We start from the raw sequence: 20,439 nt of genomic DNA, 5'->3' as shown, positions 1-20,439 counted from the left end.
GTTCTTCTTGTTTCTGCTGTCTGCCCTCTGGTGGATGAGGCTATCCAAGAGGATTGTGCAAGCTTCCTGATGGGATGGACTGGTGGTGGTTATAGCCAGGTGTTGTTCTGGTGGGCAGAGCTGAGTAAAACTTTAATCTGCCTGTCTACTTATGGGTGGGGCGGAGTTCCCTCCCTGTTGGTTGTTTGGCCTGAGGCAGCCCAGCACTGGAGGCTACAGACTCTTTTGTGGGGCTAATGATGGACTCTGGGAGGACTCATGCCAAGGAGTACTTCCCAGACCTTCTGCTGCCAGTGTCCTTGTCCCTCCAGTGAGCCACAGTCACTCCTCATCTCTACAGGATACCCTCCAACACTAGCAGGTAGGCCTGGTTCAGACACCTATGGGGTCACGGCTCCTTCCCCATGTGTCCTGATGCATACACTATGTTGTGTGTGCCCTCCAAGAGTGCAGCCTCTGTTTCCCCAGGTTCTGTCGAAGTCCTACAATCAAATCCCACTAGCCTTTAAAGTCTGATTCTCTGGGATATCCTCCCTCTGTTGCCAGACCCCCAGGATGGGAAACCTGACGTGGGGCTCAGAACCTTCACTCCAGTTGGTGGACTTGTATATCATGTGTTCTCCTGTTTGTGGGTCACCCAACCAGTGGTTATGGGACTTGATTTTATTGTGATTGCGCCCCTCTTACCATCTCATTGTTGCTTCTCCCTTGTCTGGATGTGGGGTATCTTTTTTGGTGAGTTCCAGTATCCTCTTGTCACTGATTGTTCAGCAGGTCATTGTGATTCCAGTGCTCTTGCAAGAGGAAGTGAATGCATTTCCTTCTACTCTGCCATCTTGAACCAATCCTATAAGGTATTTCTATCATCACAGAAAGCTCTATAAGACAGCACTGCCTTAAATATATAGACCCCAACAATGACTATCACTCTCTTAATATTCTTTCTCCCTCAGTACACTGCTGCTGTACAGCAATCAAGAAAAGTTTTTTCAGTTTATTAGTTTTAGAATAATTGACATTTAGAGTTAGCAGTATGGATAATTTTTTAAAATTTTTTTGGGGGGGAGATTGGTTGAAGATGGCAGAGTAGAAGGATATGCTCTCTTTCCCTCTTTCGAGAACACTGGAATCATAACCAACTGCTGAACAATCATCTATAGGAAGACACTGGAACTCACCAAAAAAGATACCCCACATGCAAAGACAAAGGAAAAGCTGCAATGAGACAGTAGGAAGGGTGCTATCACAATAAAATCAAATCCCATAACTGCTGGGTGGTGACACAAACTGGAGAACACTTATACCACAGAAGTCCACCCACTGGAATGAAGGTTCTGAGCCCCACCTCAGGCTTCCCAAACTGGGGGTCTGGCAATGGGAGAGGGAATTCCTAGAGAATCAGACTTTGAAAGCTAGTGGGATTTGATTGCTGCACTTCAGCAGGACTGGGGGAGACAAAGATTCCACTCTTGGAAGGCACAAAGTAGTGTGCATATCGGGACCAGGGGGAAGGAGCAGTGACCCCATAGGAGGCTGAACCAGACATACCTGCTAGTGTTGGAGGGTGTCCTGCATAGGCTGGGGACAGCTATGGCTCACCAGGGGACAAGGACACTGGCAGTGGAAGGTCTGGGAAATACTCCTTGGCGTGAGACCTCCCAGAGTCCACCATTACCCCAACAAAGAGCCTGGGTAGGCTCCAGTGTTGGGTTGCTTAGGCCAAACAAACAACAGGGAGGGAACTCAGACACACCCATCAGCAGACAAGGGGATTAAAGTTTTACTGAGCTCTACCCACAAGAGCAACAGTCAGCTCTACCAACCACCAGTCCCTCCCATCAGGAAACTTGCACAAGCCTTGCAGATAGCCTCATCTACCAGAGGGCAGACAGCAGAAGCAAGAAGAGCTACAATCCTTCAGTCTGTGGAACAAAAACCACATTCACAGAAAGATAGGCAAGATGAAAAGGCAGAGGACTATGTACCAAATGAAGGAACAACATAAAACCCTGGGAAAACAACTAAATGAAGTGGAGATAGCCAATCTTCCAGAAAAACAATTCAGAATAATGATAGTAAAGATGATCCAGGACCTCTGAAAAAGAATGTAGGTAAAGATGGAGAAGATGCAAGAAATGTTTAACAAAGACCTAGAAAAATTAAGAACAAGCAAACAGAGATGGGCAATACAATAACTGAAATGAAAACTACACTAGAATGAATCACTAGCAGAATAACTGAGGCAGAAGCACAGATAAGTGACCTGGAAGACAGAATGGTGGAATTCACTGTCATGGAACAGAATAAAGAAAAAAGAATGAAAAGAAATGAAGACAGCCTCAGAGACCTTTGGGACAACATTCAAGGCAACAACATTCACATTATAGGGGTCCCAGAAGGAGAAGAGAGAGAGAAAAGAACTGAGAAAATATTTGAAGAGATTATAGTAAAAAACTTCCCTAACATGGGAAAGGAAATAGCCACCGAAGGCCAGGAAGCACAGAGTCCCATACAGGATAAATCCAAAGAGAAACACAACGAGACACATAGTAATCAATTTGGCAAAAATTAAAGTCAAAGAAAAATTATTGAATGCAGCAAGAGAAAAAAAAACAAATAATATTCAAGGGAACTCCCATAAGGTTAACAGCTGATTTCTCAAAAGAAACTCTACAGGCCAGAAGGGAGTAGCATGATATACTTAAAGTGATGAAAGGGAAGAACCTACAACCAAGATTACTCTACCCAGCAAGGATCTCATTCAGATTCAATGAAGAAATCAAAAGCTTTATAGACAAGCAAAAGTTAAGAGAACTCAGCACCACCAAACCAGCTCTAGGACAAATGCTAAAGGAACTTCTCTAAGTGGAAACACAAGGGAAGAAAAGAACCTATAAAACAAACCCAAAACAATTAAGAAAATGGTAATAGGAACGTACATATCAATAATTACCTTAAACGTGAATGGATTAAATGCTCCAACCAAAAGACACAGGCTTGCTGAATGGATACAAAAACAAGACCCATATACATGCCATCTCAAGAGACCCACTTCAGACATAGGGACACATACAAACTGAAAGTGAGGTGATGGAAAAAGATATCCCATGCAAAAGGAAATCAAAAGAAAGCTGGAGCAGCAATACTCATATAAGATAAAATGGACTTGAAAATAAAGAATGTTACAAGAGACAAGGAAAGCCACTACGTAATGATCAAGGGATCAATCCAAGAAGAAGATATAACAATTGTAGTTATATAGGTACCCAACATAGGAGCACCTCAATACATAAGGCAACTGCTAACAACTCTAAAATAGGAAATCAACAGTAACACTATAATAGTGGGGGACTTTAATACCTCACTTACACCAATGGACAGATCATCCAAACAGAAAATTAATAAGGAAACACAAGCTTTAAATGACACAATAGACCCAATAGATTTAATTGATATTTATAGGACATTCCATCTAAAAACAGCAGATTACAATTTCGTCTCAAGTGCGCACAGAATATTCTCCAGGATAGATCACATCATGGGCCACAAATCAAGCCTCAGTAAAGCCAAGAAAATTGAAATCATATCAAGCATCTTTTCTAACCACAACAATATGAGATTAGAAATCAATTACAGGGAAAGAAACATAAAAAACACAAACATGTGGAGGCTAAACAATACGGTACTAAATAACCAAGAGATCACTGAAGAAATAAAAAGGAAATCAAAAAATGCCTAGAGAAAAATGACAATGAAAATACAACAATCCACAACATATGGGCTGCAGCAAAAGCAGTTCTGAGGGGGAAGTTTATAGCTATTCAAGCCTACCACAAGAAACAAGAAAAATCTCAAATAAACAATCTAACCTTACAACTAAATGAACTAGAGAAAGAAGAACAAACAAATCCCAAAGTTAGCAAAAGGAAAGAAATCATAAAGATCAGAAAAGAAATAAATAGAAACAAGGAAACAATAGCAAAGATCAATAAAACTAAAACCTGGTTCTTTGAGAAGGTAAACAAAATTGATAAACTATTAGTCAGACTCATCAAGAAAAAGAGGGAGAGGACTCAAATCAAAAGAATTAGAAATGAAAAAGGAGAAGTTTCAACAGACACCACAGAAATACAAAGCATGCTAAGAGACTACTTCAAGCAAGTCCATACCAATAAAATGGACAACCTGGAATAAATGCACAAATTCTTAGAAAGGTATAACCTTCCAAGACTGAGCCAGCAAGATATAGAAAATATGAACAGACCAAACACAAGTAATGAAATTGAAACTGATTAAAAATCTTCCAACAAACAAAAGTCCAGGACCCGATGGCTTCACAGGTGAATTCTATCAAACATTTAGAGAAGAGCTAACACCCACCCTTCTCAAACTCTTCCAAAAAATTGCAGAGGAAGGAACACACCCAAACTCATTCTATGAGGCCACCATCACCCTGATGCCCAAACCAAACAAAACTACTACAAAAAAAGAAAATTACTCACCAATATCACTAATGAATATAGATGCAAAAATCCTCAACCAAATACTAGCAAACAGAATCCAACAACACATTAAAAGGATCATACACCATGATGAAGTGATATTTATCCCAGAGATGCAAGGATTCTTCAATACACACAATTCAATCAATGTGATACAGTATATAAACAAATTGAAGAAGAAAAACCATATGATCATCTTAATAGATGCAGAAGAAGATTTTGACAAAATTCAACACCGATTTATGATAAAAACTCTCCAGAAAGTGGACACAGAGGGAACCTACTTCAACATAATAAAGGTCCTATATGACAAACCCACATCAAACATCATTCTCAATGGTGCAAAACTGAAAGCATTTCCTCTAAGATCAGGAAGAAGACAAGGATGTCCATTCTTACCACTATTATTTAACATAGTTTTGGAAGTCCTAGCCACAGCAATCAGAGAAGGAAAAGAAATAAAAACAATACAAATGGGAAAAGAAAGAGTAACTTTGTCACTGTTTGCAGATGACATGATACTATACAGAGAGAATCCTAAAAATGCCACCAGAAAACTACTAGAGCTAATCAATGAATTTAGTAAAGTTGCGGGATACAAAATTGCACAGAAACCTCTTGCATTCCTATACACTAATGATGAAAAATCTGAAAGAGAAATTAAGGAAACACTCTCATTTACCACTGCAACAAAAAGAATAAAATACCTAGGAATAAGACTACCTAGGGAGACAAAAGACCTGTACGCAGAAAATTATAAGACACTGATGAAAGAAATTAAAGATGATACAAACAGATGGAGAGATACACCATGTTCTTGGATTGGAAGAATCAATATTGTGAAAATGACTATACTACCCAAAGCAATCTACAGATTCAATGCAATCCCTATCAAATTGCCAATGGCATTTTTTACAGAACTAGAACAAAAAATCTACAATTTTGTATGGAGAGACAAAAGACCCCGAATAGCCAAAGCAGTCTTGAGGGAAAAAAATGGAGCTGGAAGAATCAGACTCCCTGACTTCAGACTATAGTACAAAGCTACAGTAATCAAGACAATATGGTACTGGCACAAATACAGAAATATAGATAAATGGAACAGGATAGAAAGCCCAGAGATAAACCCTCACAACTATGGTCAACTAATCTATGACAAATGAGGCAAGAGTATACAATAGAGAAGAGACAGTCTCTTCAATTAGTGGTGTTGGCAAAACTGGAGAGCTACCTGTAAAAGAATGAAATTAGAACATTCCCTAATACCATATACAAAAATAAACTCAAAATGGATTAGAGACCTAAATGTAAGACCGGGAACTATAAAACTCTTGGGGGAAAACATAGGAAGAACACTCTTTGACATAAATCACAGCAAGATCTTTTTTGATCCACCTCCTAGAGTAATGAAATAAGAACAGAAATAAACAAATGGGACCTAATAAACTTAAAAGTTTTTGCACAGCAAAGGAAACCATAAACAAGACAAAAACACAACTCTCAGAATGGGAGAAATATTTGCCAATGAATCATCAGACAAAGGATTAATCTCCAAAATATACAAACAGCTCATGCAGCTCAATATTAAAAAAAAAAAACAACCCAATCCCAAAATGGGCAGAAGACCTAAATAGACATTTCTCCAAAGAAGACATACAGATGGCCAAGAGGCACATGAAAAGCTGCTCAACATCACTAATTATTAGAGAAATGCAAATCAAAACTACAATGAGGTATCACCTCACACCAGTTAGAATGGGCATCATCAGAAAATCTACAAACAACAAATGCTGGAGTGGGTGTGGAGACAAGGGAACCCTCTTGCACTGTTGGTGGGAATGTAAATAGATACAGCCACTATGGAGAACAGTTTGGAGGTTCCTTAAAGAGCTAAAAATAGAATTACCATATGACCCAGCAACCCCACTACTGGGCATATACCCAGAGAAAACCATAATTCAAAAAGACATATGCACCCCAATGTTCATTGAAGCACTATTTACAATAGCCAGGTCATGGAAGCAACCTAAATGCCCATCAACAGATGAACGAATAAAGAAGATGTGGTACATAGATACAATGGAATATTACTCAGCCATAAAAAGGAACGAAATTGGAACATTTGTAGAGACATGGATGTATCTAGAGACTGTCATACAGAGTGTAGTATGTCAGAAAGAGAAAAACAAATATTGTATAGTAATGCATATATGTGGAACCTAGAAAATGGTACAGATGAACCGGTTTGCAGAGCAGAAATTGAGACACAGAAGTAGAGAAAAAACCTATGGACACCAAAGGGAGAAAGCGGTGGGGGTGTGTGTGGTTGTGGTGTGATGAATTGGGAGATTGGGATTGACATATGTACACTGATGTGTATAAAATTGATGACTAACAAGAAAAATAAATAAATTAAAAAACAAAAAAGTAAAAATACACTCCCCTCCCAAAACAAATTTTGGAATTATTCAAATAGATTGTTGAGAAATGGAATAATCTTAATGACATTTTTTAGAAAAATTGGTTTCAGCAAAAATTATATTTTTATGATTTTATGATTAAATATATAAAGACTATGTGAATGATTATATGCATAAACCATAGATAATATGGATAAACCAAAAATCTATTTTGATGAATGGTATGTCATAAATATTCATTTTTCATTAATGTATGCTGTATTTTCATTATCTCCTTTATCCTGGTTTCCTTGGAGTTGATATTTCAACTTTTCTAATGGTTACAAAGTTGCAGCATTAGTACATTTACTTAAATTCATTCTTTCTCAAAATGAAAATTTTAAGCCTGTGACTTTATATTTGATTATAGTTTTGGCCACACACCATATATTTTGATATGTGGAGTCTTATTTTTATTATTTTCTACATAATCTAAAAATAAAACCTAAAAAAAAATTATTTTTGGCTGTGTTGGGCCTTTGTTGCTCTGCGCAGGCTTTCTCTAGTTGCAGCAAGCAGGGGCTACTCTTCATTGTGGTGTGCAGGTGGCTTCTTTGGTTGTGGAGCACGGGCTCTAGGAGCACAAGCTTCAGTAGTTGCAGCACATGGGCCAAGCAGCTGTGGCTCATTGGCTCTAGAGCGCAGGCTCAGTAGTTGTGGCACATGGGTTTAGCTGCTCTGTGGCATGTGGGATCTTCCTGGACCAGGAATTGAACCCATGTCCCCTGCATTGGCAGGCAGATTCTTAACCACTGAGCCACCAGGGAAGTCCCAGGTTTGGATTATTTTAGATATCACCCTGTCTAATCCTACCACTTTATAGATGACAATATTCAGCTCAGAGAGGTTAACTTATTTCTTCAAAATAAACCCTAGCAAAGAATAAGGTCTCCTAAATACAATTCCACAGTGCTCTTTCTACTAATTCACTCTGAATTCTTTATGAACTCATGAAGTATGTGAACCTCATGCTGGTATCAAAAAATCACAGGGGTACTCACAGGAAAAACTGTGGTAGCAGATTTGAGAAGTAGTGTTAAAATAAAATCATCGCTGAGATGCAGCCATTAACCACTAACTATATAAGGTCTACATATCTAAAATAATATTAGAATTTTCAAATGTATGGGCATGTGTATTATTGTTATTGTTTACTGATTATATATATATATATATATATATATATATATACACTAGCAAATAGAGGTGAGAGGGGAACACATGTATTTATTCATTCAGCCGACATTTACTGAGCATCTCCTATGTGTTTGGCCCTTAATATATAATTATTAGCAAAGTAGCTAGGCCAGAACTAGCAGTTACCATACTTTGGAAACACCAGACTTAAAACTAGCAGATTGAAAGGATGTTTGTAAATATTGCAATAGAGACTAATCTGGAAATACATAAAAGGGACCCTAAACTTCTCTGTAGAAAGTGCCAGAAAAAGCTTATTGGAAGGACCCTATATGCACACATTCCTTCAACCAACAGTGAGTTGACACAGACTAAGTGCATTGATATTGTGAGAGAACACAGAGATGAACAAACCAGGATCCTATCCCAGTGAACCCTCAATTCAGCCTAAGAACCCATACGGAGGACACAGACAGTATCAGAAAGAGTGAAGATTCTTCTTCTTTTTTTTTTTTTTTTTTTTTTTTGCAGTACGCGGGCTTCTCACTGTTGTGGCCTCTCCCATTGTGGAGCACAGGCTCTGGACGTGCAGGCTCAGCGGACATGGCTCACAGGCCTAGCCGCTCCATGGCATGTGGGATCTTCCCAGACTGGGGCACGAACCCGCATCCCCTGCATCGGCAGGTGGACTCTCAACCACTGCGCCGCCAGGGAAGCCCAAGAGGGAAGATTCTTAAGGGGTCTAATCTTTATGCTAAGATTCACTGTGACCATCATTTTCTGTCACTTATCTAGGCTATCCATCTCCAAGACCATGCAGAGAGATGGTTTATGAAAACAAGTGTCAATGATGCCACTAAGTAGCTGCTAATCTTTAGAAACAAAGTGTTTGGGACTTCTGGTGCAATGGATAGGACTATTACTTTAAAAGTTCTTCATTCCAAACAGCATAACTCATATGGATACTAGCAAGATTTAGTGAGACCTGTAAAACATGTGGAATTTGGAAAGTAAGTGATATGCATTATGTGATTATGATATTAAATTATTATTCAGTGTAGTAGTATTTCATGCTTCTTAAAAATGCAGCAGTAATCCACTTAAAGATTTTATAGCAAGGTGATAGGACAGTGCTTAAAGTTGACTCTGGTATTACTAAATTATGCATTACCAAATGTTTCATAATTGTCAATTACTTAAATCCTAGGCTGGGTCTGTCCACCATCTTTCAAGGTGACTTCTCTTTTGTTTCTGTTTCAATACCTATAAATCAAGGTAGGAGTTTCTGAAATGATACTTGCTGCCTACTTTTGAAAGGTCTTGATGATTGGTGAGTTAATATCTACAAACACACTGCAATAATTGCTTATGAAAGAGGAATATGGCTTCTGAAGATTCAGGGTTTCCTGGTGAGTTTTTTCCAGACTCGTGTGTTTGTGTGTGTGTGTGTTCATGTATGTGCTCTTTTCTCAAATATATGAATACATTAGCACTCTTCAGCCCTCTGGTGAGATGCTGTCCTCAGTGGGTTATAAAAAGTATTCACTAAAAATTGTACTATTTGTTACTTCTTTCAGAATTCTAGTGAGTAATGCATTTAAACTAATGCTCTGTCAAATTTAATAGTTGTAATTGCCTAATTATCTGCTCTAGTGTGATGGTAAAGCCTTTTAACACCTCACTTTCCCCTAAGGAGAGTGCACGGCAGTTTCTAGAATACTACCTTTCTCTTCTTTGGTGAATACTCAAGCAAATAATTCATTTTGCTCTCAGCTAAATAAACCTCATTAACAGAGACTTTTGCTCCTCATGACTAGCAGCAAACTTCTGCCAAAATGTGTGCTTGGTTGCATGTATCCTCCTTCACCAAAATCACATATATACTGACCCCCCCTGCTACCTCTTTGGAGCAGTTCCTCAGAGTTATCTGAGAAGCTGTCTACCATGCTATAGTCCTCATTTTGCCCCAAATAAAACTTAACTCACAACTCTCATGTTGTGCATTTTTTTCAGTTAACACAGGTTTACAAAATGTTTTTAAATGGATTAACATTCATATCTATAAAATACTGTCTTGTTCTTTGACTTTCTCAATTAATTTATGGTGCTCCTTTGCAACAAGCCCTTTCCGTCTTTACCTTCTTCAATATTATATGTTCTGAAAAATGTCTTTCATTTCATACTAATTAACACTCTCCCTATACAGCTTCTAAGGATTTATATCACTTCACACAATACAATTAATTAACATTCATGACCAGGTGACTTTTGCACTAAGATGAATCAATTTTTAGGCGAGTTCATTTTTATTTGCTTGTTTTGGTTTTTATACAATTTCAGCTTAATGAACTCAGTACACAATTGTAGTGTGCAAAGTACATTATCGTGACATTATTTTTCACCTGTGACCTTAAATTTGGGCCCTGAACTTAATCTTTTAATATCTAGTCTATTTGGGGATTCAGAGTGGCAGATGACACAATGCAACAGAGATCTGATTGACAGACACAGATGCTGGCCTGCACAGAGGACGCAGTGTCTCTTTTAATAAAGGATGCAGAAAATTACAGAGACAAATCTATGAAGGTAGAAATAGCAAAGGGTGTGCCCAGAAAGTGGTAGAGCTTCCCAGGTACTCTAAAGTTTTCCAGAGGGAAGTAGGGAAGCTCTAACCACAGGTCTGCCCCATCACCAAGCAAAAGTCACTAGTGCAAAAGAGGCCCAAAACAATCCTGAATGCTCACTGCTCAACTGGGTGAAGTAAAGATCAATAGTTGGCAGAACCACACTTAGGCCCAAACTTCAAACATATTTGAAGCTGTATCCTCAATTTTAGAGTATTAATTCAGCAAGTAAAATATCTTTCACATCTCAGGTGGATATTAACATCAACTTAAACCACCCAGTTGGAAAGATATTTTATCATTTAAAAAAATAAAATTCTTCACTTTCCTTTACTTACTGAATGATTTGACCACCCGCCCCCACCTGAGTGTGTGTGTGTGTGCATATGTGTGCATGCATTACTGGGTACCAAATGATTGATCAGCTTGATAGATAGTGTTAAAAAGAGAAATGAGAGGCTCAAAATGGAGTCACTTGTGCTAAAACCAAGACTTAATACCTAAGCTAATTGCAGTTATAACCTTCCACGGGAATGTAATCCTAACTGGTCAGTGTGGGATTTTCTGGCCAGTACCAATGAGTTAATCCTTTCCATTCCACAAAGGAAGATGAGGCAGTATGTCACATAGACCCCTTCTGTTCCCCATATGGAGGTTATCTAAGCATGAAATAATGTTTTGTTTGTTTGATTGTTTGTTTGGTTGGTTGGTTATGACTTCCTTGTCTTACCTTGTAAAACCTTTCCCTTTCTGTAGCCCTTTGGAAATCCCCTCTATTTGCTAGATGGGAGGATGTCTGATTCATGAATCATTCAAGAGAGCAATTAGATCTTTACCATTTAATTGGTTAAAAAAAATTTAGCAATAAATAGGCATGATTTTTATCTATGACACTTAAATGTTCAACTTGAAAACTCTTGCCCCAATCATGAAATGATCTCTTCTACAAGAACCCCTGGTTCTTTCAGTGAAGAATAGTATTAGGGAACCCAATCTGCAGGCTAGGATACACAATATATCATGCAACACATTATTGTAGATAAATAGAAGACACAAGAGAAGATATTTAAATCACTGCAGTGACTGAGCAAAAAATTAACTTTCGCCACAGTGATCATGAGATCAGGCTATTTTCAATTCAGCATGTTTCTTCCACTTTGCTTTAAAATGGGAGATTTTTAATTCACTTTCCTTTCTACCAATTATCAAGTATTATATCTATGCTGTCATTAATCCTTTGTCAGTTGCTTCATTTGTCACACTTAACAAAGTTATCAAATTATAGTTTTGTTGCTTAGTTTTGTTTTTTTTAACTTTATGCTCAAGCACTAGGAACTGGCTGCTAACTTTTTTTTTTAACATCTATATTTGGAGTATAATTACTTTAAAATGGTGTGTTAGTTTCTGCTTTATAACAAAGGGAATCAGCTATACATATACATATATCCCGTAACTCCTCCCTTTTGCGTCTCCTGCCCATCCTCCCTATCTAACCCGTCTAGGTGGTCACAAAGCACCGAGCTGATCTCCCTGTGCTATGCGGCTGCTTCCCACTAACTATCGGTTTTACATTTGGTAGTGTATATATGTCCATGCCACTCTCTCACTTTGTCCCAGCTAACCCTTCCCCCTCCCTGTGTCCTCAAGTCCATTCTCTAGTAGGTCTGCATCTTTACTCCCATCCTGTACCTAGGTTCTTCATGATCATTTTTTTTTTTTAGATTCCACATATATGTGTTAGCACACGGTATTTGTTTTTCTCTTTCTGACTTACTTCACTCTGTAGGATAGACTCTAGGTCCATCCACCTCACTACAAATAACTCAATTTCATTTATTTTTATGACTGAGTAATATTCCATCATATATATGTGCCATGTCTTTATCCATACATCTGTCGATGGACACTTAGGTTGCTTCCATGTCCTGGCTATTGTAAATAGAGCTGCAATGAACATTGTGGTACGTGACCCTTTAGAATTACAGTTTTCTCAGGGTATATGCCCAGTAGCGGGATTGTTGGGTCATATGATAGTTCTATTTATAGATTTTTAAGTAACCTCCATACAGTTCCTAATAGTGGCTGTATCAATTTACATTCCCACCAACAGTGCAAGAGTGTTCCCTTTTCTCCACACCCTCTCCAGCATTTATTGTTTGTAGATTTTTTGATGATGGCCATTCTGACTGGTGTGAGGTGATACCTCATTGTAGCTTTGATTTGCATTTCTCTAATGATTTGTGATGTTGAGCATTCTTTCATGTGTTTGTTGGCTACCTATATATCTTCTTTGGAGAAATGTCTATTTAGGTCTTCTGCCCATTTTTTGATTGAGTTGATTGTCTTTTTTAATGAGCTGCATGATCTGGTTGTAAATTTTGGAGATAAATCCTTTGTCAGTTGCTTCATTTGTAAATATTTTCTCCCATGCTGAGGGTTATCTTTTTGTCTTGTTTATAGATTCCTTTGCTGTGCAGAAGCTTTTAAGTTTCATAAGGTCCCATTTGTTTATTTTTGCTTTTATTTCCATTTTGCTAGGAGGTGGGTCAAAAAGGATCTTGTGTGATGTATGTCATAGAGTGTTCTGTCTATGTTTTCCTGTAAGAGTTTGATAGTGTCTGGCCTTACATTTAGGTCTTTAATCCATTTTGACTTTATTTTTGTATATGGTGTTAGGAAGTGCTCTAATTTCATTCTTTTACATATAGCTGTCCAGTTTTCCCAGCACCACTTATTGAAGAGGCTGCCTTTTCTCCATTGTATAGTCTTGCCTCCTTTATCAAACATAAGGTGACCATATGAATGTGGATTTATCTCTGGGCTTTCTATCCTGTTCCATTGATCTATATTTCTATTTTTGTGCCAGTACCAAACTGTCATCATTACTGTAGCTTTGTAGTATAGTCTGAAGTCTGGGAGCCTGATTCCTCCAGCTCTATTTTTCTTTCTCAAGATTACTTTGGCTATACAGGGTCTTTTGTGTTTCCATACAAATTGTGATTTTTTTTTTTGTTCTAGTTCTGAGAAAAATGGCATTTGTAGTTTGATAGGGATTGCACTGATTTGTAGATTGCTTTGGGTAGTATATTCATTTTCACAATGTTTATTCTTTCGATCCAAAAACATGGTTTATCTCTCCATCTGTTTGTATCATCTTTAATTTCTTTCATCAGTGTCTTATAGTCTTCTGCATACAGGTCTTTGGTCTCCTTACATAGGTTTATTCCTAGGTATTTTATTCTATTTGTTGCAATGGTAAATGGGAGTGTTTCCTTAGTTTCTCTTTCAGATTTTTCATCCTTACTGTATAGAAATGCAAGAGATTTATGTGCATTAATTTTGTAACTTGCTACTTTACCAAATTCATTGATTAGCTCTAGTAGTTTTCTGATACATCTTTACAATTCTCTATGTATACTATCATGTCATCTGCAAACAGTGACAACTTTACCTCTTTTCTGATTTGGATTACTTTTATTTTTCTTCTCTGATTGCTGTGCCTAAAACTTTCAAAACTATGTGAAATGATAGAGGTGAGAGTGGACAACCTTGTCTTGTTCCTGATCTTAGAGGAAATGCTTTCAGTGTTTCACCATTGAGAACGATGTTGGCTCTGGGTTTACCATATATGGCCTTTATTGTGTTGAGGTAAGTTCCCTCTATGCCTACTTTCTGGAGTGTTTTTATCATAAATGGGTGTTGAATTTTGCTGAATTGAGATGATCATATGGTTTTTCTCCTTCAATTTCTTAATATGGTTTATCACATTGATTGATTTGCATATATTGAAGAATCCTTGCATTCCTGGGATAAACCTCAATTGATCACGGTGTATGATCCTTTTAATGTGCTGCTGGATTCTGTTTCCTAGTATTTTGTTGAGGATTATTGCATCTATGTTCATCAGTGATATTGGCCTGTAGTTGGCCTTTCTTTGTGATGTCTTTGTCTGGTTTTGGTATCAGAGTGATGGTGGCCTCATAGAATAAGTTTGGGAGTGTTCCTCCCTCTGCTATATTTTGGAAGAGTCTGAGAAGGATAGGTGTCAGCTCTTCTCTAAATGTTTGATAGAATTCACCTGTGAAGCCATCTGGTCCTGGGCATTTGTTTGTTGGAAGATTTTTAATTACAGTTTCAATTTCATTGCTTGTGATAGATCTGTTTATACTTTCTAAATCTCCCTCATTCAGTCTTGGAAAATTGTACCTTTCCAAGAATTTGTCCATTTTTTCATGGTTGTCCATTTTACTGGCATATAGTTGTTCATAGTAGTCTCTTATAATCCTTTGTATTTTTGCAGTGTGAGTTGTGATTTCTCCTTTTCCATTTCTAATTTTATTGATTTGTATCCTCTCCCTGTTTTCTGGATGAGTGTGGCTAAGAGGTTATCAATTTTGTTGTTTATCAGTCTTCTCAAATAACCAGCTTTTAGTTTTATTTATCTTTGCTATTGTTTGTTTCTATTTCATTTATTTCTGCTCTGATCTTTATTTTTTTTTTACTGACTTTGGGTTTTCTTTGTTCTTCTTTCTCTAATTGCTTTATGTGTAAGTTTAGGTGGTGTATTTGAGATTTTTGCTAAAGTTCCTTTAGCATTTGCTGTAAAGCTGGTTTGGTGGTGCTTAATTCTCTTAACTTTTGCTTGTCTATAAAGGTTTTAATTTCTCCATCGCATCTGAGTGAGATCCTTGCTGGGTAGAGTAGTCTTGGTTGTAGGTTTTTCCCTTTCATCACTTTAAACATGTCCTGTCACTCCCTTCTGGCTTGCAGAGTTTCTGCTGAAAGATCAGCTGTTAATCTTATGGGGATTACTTTGCATGCTATTTGTTGCTTTTCCCTTGTTGCTTTTAATATATTTTCTTTGTATTTAGTTTTTGATAGTTTGATTAATATGTGTCATGACGTGTTTCTCTTTGGATTTATCCTGTATGGGACTCTGCACTTTCTGGATTTGATTGACTATTTCCTTTCCCAAATTAGGGAAGTTTTCATCTATAATCTCTTCAAATATTTTCTCCATCCCTTTCTTTTTCTCTTCTTCTTCTGGGACCCCTATAATTCGAATGTTCATGCATTTAATGTTGTCCCAGAGGTCTCTAAGACTGTCTTTTATTATTTTCATTCTTTTTTCTTTATTCTGCTCTGTGGTAGTTATTTCTACTATTTTATCTTCCAGGTCACTTATCTGTTCTTCTGTCTCATTTATTCTGCTATTGATTACTTCTAGAGAATTTTTAATTGCACTTATTGTGTTGTTCATCATTGTTTGTTTGCTCTTAATTCTTCTAGGTTCTTGTTAAACGTTTCTTGTATTTTCTCCATTCTATTTCCAGGATTTTGGATCATCTTTACTATCATTATTCTGAATTCATTTTCAGGTAGAATGCCTATTTCCTCTTCATTTGTTTGGTTTGGGCAGTTTTTACCTTGCACCTTCATCTGCTGTATGTTTCTCTGTCTTCTCATTTTGCTTAACTTACTGTGTTTCTAGTCTCCTTTTCCCAGGCTGCAGGTTCATAATTCCCATTGTTTTGTTTTCTGCCCCCAGTGGCTAAGGTTTTTTCAGTGGATTGTGTAGTCTTCTTGGTGGAGGGGACTATTGCCTGTGTTCTGGTGGATGAGGCTGGATATTGTCAATCTGGTGGGCAGCACCATATCTGGTGGTGTGTTTTGGGGTGTCTGTGACCCTATTATGATTTTAGGCAGCCTCTCTGCTAATGGGTGGGGTTCTGTATCTGTCTTGCTAGTTGTTTTGCATAGGGTGTCCAGCACTGTAGCTTGCTGGTCATTGAGTGGAGCTGGGTTTTAGCATTGAGTTGGTGATCTCTGGTAGAGCTTTCGCCATTTAACATTATGTGTAGCCAGGAGGTCTCTGGTGGACCAATGTCCTGAACTTGGTTCTCCCACCTCAGAGGCACAACCCTGACACCCAGCCAGACCACCAAGATGCTGTCAGCCACACAGCTCAGAAGAAAAGGGAGAAAAAAAGAAGAAAGAAAGAAGAAAGAAAGAAGAAAGAAGGAAAGAAAAGAAGGAAGGAAGAAAGAAGTAGCAAAAGCAAAGAAAGTTATTAAAATAAATTTTTTATTTTTTAAAAATTATTAAAAATAAAAAACACTAAGAAGTATTAAAAAACGAAAGAAGAAAGCAACCAAACCAAAAAACAAATCAAACAATGATAACAAGTGCTAAAACCTATACCAAAAAACAAAAAAAACCAGACAGAACCCTAGGAAAAATCGTAAAATGAAACTATACAGACAAAATCACACAAAAAAAGCATACACACACACCCTCAGAAAAAGAGAAAAAGGAATATATATATATATATATATATATATATATATATATATATATATATATATATATATGATAGGAAGAGAGCAACCAAATCAGTAAAAAAAATCTACCAATGATAATAAACTCTAAATACTAAACTAAGATAAACATAAAAAAAGGAACAAATTAGATGCAGAAAGCAAAGCCCAAATCTACAAGTTGTTCCCAAAGTCCACCACCTCAATTTTGGGATTATCCGTTGTCTATTCTGGTATTTCACAGATGAAGGGTACATCAATTTGATTATGGAGGTTTAATCTGCTGCTCCAGAGGCTGCTGGGAGAAATTTCCCTTTCTCTTCCTTGTTCGCACACCTCCTGGGGTTCAGCTTTGGATTGTCACCACCTCTGCGTGTAGGTCGCCTGAGGGCGTCTGTTCCCACCCACACCAGACGGGGTTAAATGAGCAGCTGATTAGGGGGCTCTGGCTCACACAGTCCATGGGGAGGGAGGGGTACAGAATGCAGGGCGAGCCTGCAGCAACAGAGTCATGACATTGCAATAGCCTGAGGTGTGCCGTGTGTTCTCCCAGGGAATTGGCCCCTGGATCACGGGACCCTGGCAGTGGTGTGTTTCACAGGCTCCCAAGAGGGGAGGTGTGGATAGTGACCTGTGCTTGCACACAGGCTTCTTGGTGGCTGCAGCCGCAGCCTTAGCGTTTCATGCCCATCTCTGGTCTCTGGTGTCCTCACTAATAGCCACGGCTTGCGCGCTTCTCTGGAGCTTGTTTAGGTGGTGCTCTGTATCCCCTCTCCTCGCAAACACCTAAACAATGTTCTCTTGCCTCTTAGGCAGGTCCAGACTTTTACTGGATTCCCCCCCACTAGCTCTGGCACGCTAGCCCCCTTCAGACTGTGTTCATGCACCCAACCCCAGTCCTCTCCCTGGGATCTGACCTCCGAAGCCTGAGCCTCAGCTCTAAGCCCACACCCATCCCAGCTGGCCAGTGAACAGAGAAGCTTCTCGGGCTAGTGAGTGCTGGTTGGCACTAATCCTCTGTGCAGGAATCTCTGTGCTTTGCCCTCTGCACCCCTGTTACTGTGATCTCCTCAATGGCTCCGAACCTCCCCCCACACCCACCCCCAATCTCCACCAGTGAAGGGTCTTCCTAGTGTATGTAAACGTTTCCTCCTTCACAGCTCCCTCCCAGAGGTGCAGGTTCTGTCCCTATTCTATTGTCTCTGTTTTTTCTTTTTTCTTTTGCCCTACCTAGTTACATGGGGAGTTTCTTGCCTTTTGGGAAGTCTGAGGTCTTCTGCCAGTGTTCAGTAGGTGTTCTGTAGGAGTTGTTCCACTTGTAGATGTATTTCTGATGTATTTGTGGGGAGGAAGGTGATCTCCATGTCTTACTCCTCTGCCATCTTGAAGGTCTACCCTGTGTATCTTTTTTTGTGTGTGTGTGGTACATGGGCCTCTCACTGCTGTGGCCTCTCCCATTGTGGAGCACAGGCTCCGGACGCGCAGGCTCAGCAGCCATGGCTCATGGGCCCAGCCACTCCACGGCATGTGGGATCTTCCTGGACCGGGGCATGAACCTGTGTCCCCTGCATCGGCAGGCGGACTCTCAACCACTGAGCCACCAGGGAAGCCCTGTATATCTTTTTAAATGAATTTAACGCTACATGTTTTCAAGGGATGGTGAAAAATCCCTCCCCCTCCCTACTGGTTTCTTCTTTCTGAATATCCTGTTTTTCAAGTTGCTTCCCGTAGCATTTACTGCATATATCTGAACTGCGATTTGGGCTCTTACATGGTTGGCTTCCAGGTTTTATAAATGTCTTACTCATTTTCTCCTCCTATCTTAACCATTTTAAAGCTCTTATTGGTGGGTAAGTAATGATGAATGGTACAAGCAAGTGACCTCATATATTTCTGGGGAAGTAATTAGTGGGTTAGATCCTTCAGAGACATGGGTGATATATTACAGCTTGTAGGTGGTTTGGCACTGAGGATATTTCTCCACCTACACGACTCTAATCAACTTACATATTTTAAAGCAGAGGTAAGACAATGACAGCAGATGGAAGAAAATGTGTTTATAAACAATATATGTGTATTTTCAGGGCTGACACAGAGAATTTATAGACATTCATTACATACTTAATGTCACACTGACAACTGATGGTGGAAGTAGAAATATTTCAGTAAACCCTTTAATGTATATTTCAACAAACACTGATAAGGAACTCTGAGCTTAGATTTCACAATAAGAAAAAAATAAACAATGCAAACTAAGCAAACTTACTCTTTACCTTCCCCTAAGGGTAGTCAGGCTTGATTGCCATTATCTACAGAGACATTTACTGTGGCATAAGTATGACCAGAAAGCTGAATTGCAGAGCAGTGTATTACTTAGAACAATAAAGGTAACAGTGCTTATTTCCATGCAAATGTTCCATTTCCTGTTGACAATGTCAAGCTAAATATTTAATTGATCTCATTAAACATGTTCAGGTATTTTTACATCACAGGTTGTGAATTTAAAATGAGACTATATTGATTAAGATAAGGCACTGGAATAAAAATTCTTCTAGCCCTGTCATGAGCTCTCATAAATATCTTGGTTGAAACCACTTAACATTTCTATATCTATAGCTCCAGACCAATTTCCAAATTGTTAATCAGGAATTATGGACCTCATGTCTGGCCTGGGTAGGGAACAGATATTGAGCTCCTATTCCAAAGAAATGTATTTTTTAATCCTATAATGGGAATGAATGGAATGTTAATCCACTCCACCACACCATCTTACTATCAACTTTCTGGTCTCTAAAGAGTAAATGCAAATACCAAGCTTGCATTCCACAAGTACCCATTCAAAGCCTGACTGACATCACTAATTGGTCATATCACTCTTGGCTTTTCAGCTGAGATGTGGTGTCAGAATCCTTGTCAAATAGTTCTTTAAGAAGCCAGTCTTAATAGTTCAGAATCACCTCCTGCGATGGAACGTATTTCACCATTGCCATTTCAACTCTGAACAGGCATACTGGCTTCCTAGCTCCTTACAGACTGATTTTAGTTTCCCCCCATACATAAGAAAAGCTCATATAGATGCTTCCTTGGTTTCTTGATAATAATAAACATATTCCTGTCTTTTTCTCTAGCAGAGGAGTCTAGGCTATCTATGCTTTGAGTACCATCTTATTTCTCATTCCAGATTATTAGTACCAAAAAAGTAGCAACATAAAATAGAAAAGCAAAGAAAAGCTAGCGTTAAAGACCAAAACAGATTCCTTGCTTTAATCTCTGTTTGCCTTGATAGCTGTAGTTATTACAACCATCTACAGATCTCACTTAAGCAAAAGGTTTCCATTATCCACCATATGCTCAGTTCTCCAAGGTTCTGCTCTCATTTCTTTTCTCTGGAAAAAAAAAA

The sequence above is a fragment of the Mesoplodon densirostris genome, chromosome 2 (assembly GCF_025265405.1).
Source record: "Mesoplodon densirostris isolate mMesDen1 chromosome 2, mMesDen1 primary haplotype, whole genome shotgun sequence".
NCBI classification, from domain to species: Eukaryota; Metazoa; Chordata; class Mammalia; order Artiodactyla; family Ziphiidae; genus Mesoplodon; species Mesoplodon densirostris.
The sequence above is the reverse complement of the archived record's forward strand: the minus strand, read 5'-3'. Positions refer to the sequence as shown.